Source organism: Alligator sinensis, unplaced genomic scaffold (genome assembly GCF_000455745.1).
Source record: "Alligator sinensis unplaced genomic scaffold, ASM45574v1 scaffold678_1, whole genome shotgun sequence".
Taxonomy (NCBI): domain Eukaryota; kingdom Metazoa; phylum Chordata; order Crocodylia; family Alligatoridae; genus Alligator; species Alligator sinensis.
In genome coordinates this window covers 1,076,750-1,083,813 of record NW_005842006.1, presented here as the reverse complement: position 1 = coordinate 1,083,813, position 7,064 = coordinate 1,076,750, and the positions used below count along the sequence as shown (strand labels likewise).

Below are 7,064 nucleotides of genomic sequence, written 5' to 3'. Positions count from 1 at the left end.
CCCCCCCCCGCACACCTATGCCCCCCAACCACCCCGCACACACCTGGCCCTGACACACCGGACCTCCCCACACCCCCCTGTCCTCACCTGCCCCCTGACACACACACCTGCCCTCACCCCGACACACACATAGCCACCCCGACACACATACCTGCCCCCCTGGGTCCTGGCACAGGGTCTGCCCACTTTGTGGTGCCTTTAGAAAGACGTGGGGCTGAGGCAGGGAGCACGGGTGATCCAGGACCTACAGGCTCCTGGCCCCGGGGCAGGGGTAGCCATGGTGGGTTGTTACCCTGCGCTTGGGCTGGTGCTGCCTGTGGAAGAGGCTGCAGCCTCCGGCCCGGCAGAGGTAGGATCTAGGGGTTGCAGACAGCCTGGCCAAGCCCATAGAAATCACAGGGAAGCCAGGCCAGAAGGGCCCTGCCCAGGTCATACAGCTTGACCCCCAGCGTGGGGCCGGATGTCCCCCTCCAAACCTCATGGAGGCCTGAGCCAGGTCTGTTCTCTCACTGCCCCCTGGGATCAGTGAGAGGACTCTCGCATTAAGCCTCTCAGGTCTCTCCTCTGTCAGGAGGGGGGAAATGATACCCACCTGCCTTTCTCAAGGCAGCATCTGATAACCTTGTAAGGAAATAAAGCCGGTCAAGTGCACAGGTGTATTAACACCCATTAGTGGAAGGGATTTTTCCTGGCTGTCAGTCCCGCCTGCATTTGTCTTGCTCAAAGAGATAGAGAGAAGGTGACACTGCTGCTGCACCTGTCTCTACGCAGCACCCTGTCTCGGCAGGTCCCGTGCAGGAGGCTGACAAGCATGCTGGGTGCACATGGCATGCGGGTGCTCTCTGCCAACTCACCACCGACACAACGGTTTGAGATGTTAATGGCAAGCCTATAACAAAACTCAGCTGAGTTTGTGCAAACAGCCATGCTGCAGGGTTTGGAACTCAGCTAAACTGGATTGGTTTTCACAAAGAGAGAGACACTCCTGCCCCATCCCTGCCAAGGTTCAAGTTCCTAGTCAGAGCGTGGATGCAAACAGTGAGGCTGTTGAAAGAAACAGACAGAAATGTTTTTTTTAGCATCTGCAAAATTAACTCTTTTTCTCCCAACATCTCTCTCAGAAGCAGCATAAGTGTATTGGCAAGTTCCAAAAACATTCAACCTAAGGAAGACAGCAAGCGTGCAAAATATGAGCCTGAACAGTTTTCAAACTTAGAATCCACTGAAAACAAACACATGGTGTTACGGTTGCCTAAAGGTTTTTCACGTCCATCAGTGCCAACTCCACCTTTGCTATTTGAGGCCCGATTCCTCGCAATAGTTATATGACTGATGTAATTCCCTTGATTTCACTGGACTTAGTTCTGGAAATCCTCATTGGCATAAGGATTATACAAAACTCAGGGCTGGCAAGACTGGGCCTTTGATAAAATCTAAGCTTTTCCGATTACTCATCATGCTGTCCTCTCTCATGCTCAGTACACATACCACCCCCTCCCATGAAGCTCCTCAGAGTTCTCCTTGCTGGACATGGATAGATGGGCTGGCCAAAGAGCTACAGTGTGGCAGCCCAAATTATATATGTCCAGCAATGGGAACCTTGCAAGAATCCGTTCCTGACCCCCTCTTCCCACGCCAGCAGTTTGGAGCCCCACTGTAATGTGTATTTCAGCAAACGCTAATGCCTGGTCTGCCCTAGATAGTGGCAGCCAGAGGCTAGAGGTCTGAGTCCAAATGGGTAGCAGCTCCAAGAAGTTCATTTTCTTGACCTTTGGAGTGTGCTATATGGTGCCAGGTTCTAACAACAGTGCTGTTCTCTCTAATTTAGGTTCTGATTCTGGATTTGGATTCACATGATGAACTCTTCAAGGCTCCAACCACAGATCTGATGGCAGGATCAAGGTCCTGAACTCTAAATAACTGAGTTAGCAATTGTGACATCTTCTGCATGCAATGCAGCAAACCCAAGTGAGTATTCAGTGACACAGAAGTGCAGCTCCCAGCTGTAACTGGAAACCATTTTTGCAAAGAGTTCTGATTTACTTTACCCCAGACCAAACAGAAGTTCACTGTTGGCTCCAGGGGGGAGGGGAATCTAGCAGGGGCTGGGAGCCTGCAGTCAGGTTCCCCTAGCAATGGCTGGGGCTCTTTGCCAGTGCTCACTGTTTTCAGAATGGGAAGGGGGAAAGGTAGTGGAGGGGACTTGTTCTTGGGGCTCCTCAGCTGGTGCTGAAGGGTGGGGTGGGTGAGTTGGAGCCCCGCTCCCCCACATCAGGTGGGCTCTAGTACACCTGCCCTACCCTGGGGGGAGGGACTGAAAACCCCCAGACTGAACTCCCTCTGCTCCCTTTCCTCTCTCCCATTCTGAAAACAGCAACATGCTGAGAGCTCCCTGGACACAAGTTACAAAAGATGCTACATTTTTAAATGTCTTTATCTGATACCTCCTGCAATGAGGGGTCAGATTTTTCACCTGATCAGTGATTTTTGAAGCTGTTTGCAGCTGTACACTTACGTTTGGTCACAGCTATAAACTGCTCTCTGTGGCCAGATCAGGCAAAAATTGTCCCTCCTGTCTGTACCCTGAGTCCTTCTACATCTAAACAATTGTTTTAAAAGTTTCTGTGCATTTACACTGATAAAAAGCTGCTGCTTTACATTTTCCTTGCCCTTTTTCCCTTACTTGCTGCACATAGTTTAGTGAATGAATTTACAGGCAGAAACAGTTGTTGGAATGGATTAAATGAATATCGGAGAATATTCAGCAAAAGCAAACTTTTGAAGCCATAAATATAAGTATGGATGCGCAAAACATTTTCCTAAGCTTTGACCTGGGTGTCTAGTAAAAAAAACCAACCAACAAACAGGGTTGATATTTAAGATCCTTTGATGTATTCATAGAACAGTTCATGATCAGCAATTATTCACAGAAACTATTTACAAAAAAAATTAAAAACAGGACAAATTCAGAAAATTGTTAACTACTCAAGGATTATTTGCAACAGAAAAAGAGGATACATTTCTGAAATAAAACCTTGATTACAGCCTATTCCTTCAGCTTCATCTTATGTCTTCTTTGTAACCCCTGAGGACAGGAGCCTTGTTTTCAGTGTGCATATACATTATTAGGACTTTCAAATTCTGCATTTGAATGGAAGATCAATTTGTAGGTATGTACATTCCTATTTCATGTACCTAAGTGCCAATTTGAGCACCCTAGTACAAGATTTTAATGTCCTATTAAAGTATCTGTATTTGGAATATTGAGCCCATTGGGTATATTTAGCCTATCTGAAGATCTTTTTAAAATGGCAGACATGCATTAAGTGCATCTATAATACTCACTCCCTATATTGGCATGGTGCAGGCCTCATAAACTAAGTGCTTTGACTGCTTTTGCATCTTACCTTTATTTTTATTTTTCTCTTCATTTTATTCCCACAGTTGGAAGAAAGAAACAAGGAGAGGAGAACCCAAATTAGATGCATCTGGCTCCTTCAAAGCATACTGAATTTCATTAAGCATGAGGCAGCCAAAGGAGCTTCTTATAGTGTTTTAACCAGAGGACTCAGCTATTTGAGACAGACATGCAATGCCCTATTATTTCTTCTCAAACATCTACCATAAGTATCTGAATGTCAGTAACTGTTAAAGCTGCTGCTACAATATCACCTGCCTTCCTATGGTTAGACATGTGTGTAACTAGATCAGAATATTAAAGAGAGACTTACTTTTATGAACAATTTACAACAGAACCCCATGACTTCCACAAGTGATCTTTCAGTAGCACCAATCTGACAGTCTAGTGCAGTGGTGCATGTTCAGGCAGTTTTGACAAATGTTCTTAAACAGTTACTGATAGTAATACCAGACATTAAAATGAAACCGAGGGCAAGGATTGTAGTACTCAGACCTTTTGTTGCCTGTTTCCCAAATAAGCTCCAACACAGTTCTTGGAACTGGCAGAGCTGCTGGCTAACCACACTGCTTCCTATAGGTTCAGGCAGCAAAGGATTTCTTGGTAAATGGATTTTCAGACCCCTGTGACCCCCAACTCACAGACGTGTCCAAAGAAACGATCTGGCCTTTAACTGATGCTTTAGAAAAAGTATCAGAAGCATGCCTTTCAACTTCAGGGTTAAGACTAATCTTCATGCCCTAAGGGTCAGATCCCATAGTCCTCACTCAGGTGGCACAATGTGACACCAACCCAGCATGTTATTCTGCATGGGAAGTGGCATGGAGCCTCACTGGTTAGTAGGTTTCACATAGGCCAGAGGAATCTACCTACACAAAACGCTTGGATTATCAGAGGCTATGTGTCTTCATGAGAAGCATGGCAGGATGGCTGGATAAAGAAGGACCTATGCAAACAGTGAACCTTATTCTGTCTTGCATGGAAGAGAGTGGAGTGACGTCTGAACCAGCTTTAAAATGATTTTTTCATCCTGCTTTAATTTTGCTTTTCCTAATCTCTCACCATGTTATTTTAGGACAGCATTTCCCAAACTGTGGGTTGTGCAAAAGTTTTGGGTGGAGAGGGAGGAGACATGCAAATCATGGTAGGAAGTGGTGGTACCACCCACCACTTCAACCACTCCAGTGCCCCTCTCTCTCCTTCAGCTGCCGCCACCATTGCTTCCTCCTGCCACTGGTGAGGGCAGTTGGCAGCAATCAAGTAGTGATGACAAAGCAGGGAGGCACAAGATTTACCAGCTTCACTGTGATGGGGCATAAACCCACAAGGTTTGGGAAACACTATTGCAGGGGATTTCAAGTGAAAAATAATGAAAGAAAGCAGGAGTCAGTGTTGCAAGGCACTAAGGTGCTTGCTCTTTTAAGGCCTGAAACTGCCTAGGGAGAGAGCCCCAGCAGTCACTCAGGAACCCCTCAGCTGCAAGTTACCATGGCAGCAGGAATGAGGGAATTACCCCGCACCTGCAGGTGGTCAGCTGACTGAAAAGACAGGGCCCTGGGCACATATAAACCCCAGGGCTGGGTCCAGAGAGGGAGTACTCTGCCAGCAGCCAAGGGGGAAGGAGCTCTCCTAGAGGAAGCTAAGTGAAGAGGCTTGATGGCCCATCTCCTGCTTCTGGTCAGATTAAGGGACTTTAGGAGCTCACCAGACCCTGGCCTACAAGGCATGTTGTGCTGGGGGAAGGGGGGGTTCATTTAAAGGGACAGCGCACACCCTGAGCTACTTGCATTATGTTATAGCCCAGGGGCTCGTATTTTGATTTCTGTTTGTAAGCTGGTGGATTGGGCAGAGGCTATTGGGGAAGGAGGAGGCCTCATTTGGGACCCACTACAGTGCGCAGACCCCAGTGCCAGTGTGGATGCGGTATCTGGGGTGTGCAGACCTCTCCACACCCACGCTGGTGCTGGGAAAGAGACAGGGCTGCAGAGAGCCCAGTGATGACCAGAGGTCAAGTGAAACTAAGGCCTCGGAGGGACACTGTGTGAATGCCATCTGCGAGACTTGGGGCGTGGTAAAGGGGCAGTTTGGAGCCATGTATCTAGCCCATAAGGCTGAGGGTGTCCTGAGAGGCATCCATTTTGGAGTAAGACCCAAAAGGGGTCCGAGACTCCGCGGGGTTCAGTGGGGTCTATCAGGACCGTGTCCAACAATACAAACTTGAGGGCAGCCTCCCCATCTATTATAGTTACAGCAAGACATGGCAGGCGAAAGAAGGTGCCCGTGGGGCAGGATTGGCATGGTCAAGGAGCCCTAGGGGTATCATGGCCATCCCAGGGGACCCCAGTCCATGACAGATTATAGTACTAAATGAAGCATTTGTCTTCAATGGCAGTTTGAGGAAATTTTTAAGTCAAGTTTATCTAACAAGACTACTGTCTTACAAGACCTTGGTTTTTTTTCCAGTAATAACAGGCTGGTTTCATGACTGTAAATTACCAAAAGGCCTGACATTTGTTGGTACCAGATGCTGATGCTTGAATCTTTGCCCGTGTCAGTTTAACACCTCAGTGTTCTCTCCCTCTCTACAGCGCACAAACACACCTGGGAAATACCAGCTGCACAAGTTACTCTCGGCTACTACTCAGGCAGCAAATGTCACTAACAGGAAGAACTAGCATCCAGTTAACCATTGTCACAATTGTGTGCTTTCTCTTTGTCAGTTGTCTGCATCACAGAAATTGGAGATGGTGATGAGCTGGCAGGTCAAAGTCCATCTTCCTGCCAAAGCAACATTTCTCCTTGTTATATTTTGTAGTCTGCTTTCCTGCCCAGGTTTAAATGACAGAGCAAAAAGGAGCATCTGCTGCTACCCTTGAGACTCTCAGTCTCCCTTCCATAGAACAGTGCTGGAAGTGATCAGTGCTGGGCAGGGGGAGGAAAGAGGCCCGGCTAGTGCAATCTCTGCCCTTGCATGCTGGATTTTGAATAATCAAGCAAAGAGGAAAATTTGCGTGTCAGATGAAATTAATAGTGTTTCATGTAATTTTTAGTCTGCTTTTTTTCTTTCCTGGTTACTTTCCCGACTTGTGGTTGTGCCAATAACAGGAGAGATGTTTATCACAAAAATATAACAAGTAGTGGCAATACCCTGTCATTGCATGATTGCTCTTCTTTCTGTTAGAAAAATTCTCATTTGTGCCTGCTCTTGCCCTCCCCTCTTTCCCTTCAAGGAAAAGTGAATTCCAAGAACAGCCGCAGCTCAGTTGTAATTGGAAATGAGCCTGAAAACACCAGATGTGAGGTCTGCACAACTGGACAAAGGGGAAAAAATGCGCACTTTAGTTTCTGCTCTTGTATTAAGGTTGCCACAGGGAAACCACAGCACTTTCCTATGACTTAGTAAATGAATTGTGGAAGCCATGTGCACATTTAAAAATGACTTGTGTCCTCCTTAAATCAATGAGAGAAATGGTTAAAGCAGCATAAAGGAAACTTGGCAGAACTAAATGATTTTTGTTGGATGCAAGTTTAAAGGTGTAAATACAAAAAAAGTAGGTTTGAATAAAGCAGACATAGGTGAGGAAATTCTGAATGAAGACTGCATATTTTCATCTTTACCTCATTGTTTGCCAGCCTGTCTATTATA

General features: G+C 46.6%; 1 long non-coding RNA gene across 2 annotated transcripts in view; it reads left to right on the top strand.

Moving 5' to 3' along the window:
- The window catches only part of LOC102388252, a 5,884-nt gene extending 1,162 nt beyond the window's left edge, over nucleotides 1–4,722 (top strand). For both annotated transcript variants that reach the window (XR_323609.2, XR_003093597.1), the window contains exons 2-3: nucleotides 1,829–1,968; nucleotides 3,445–4,722. This is a non-coding gene — a long non-coding RNA (uncharacterized LOC102388252). The remainder of the gene's footprint in view (nucleotides 1–1,828; nucleotides 1,969–3,444) is intronic.
- The last annotated feature ends 2,342 nt before the right edge of the window (nucleotides 4,723–7,064 follow it).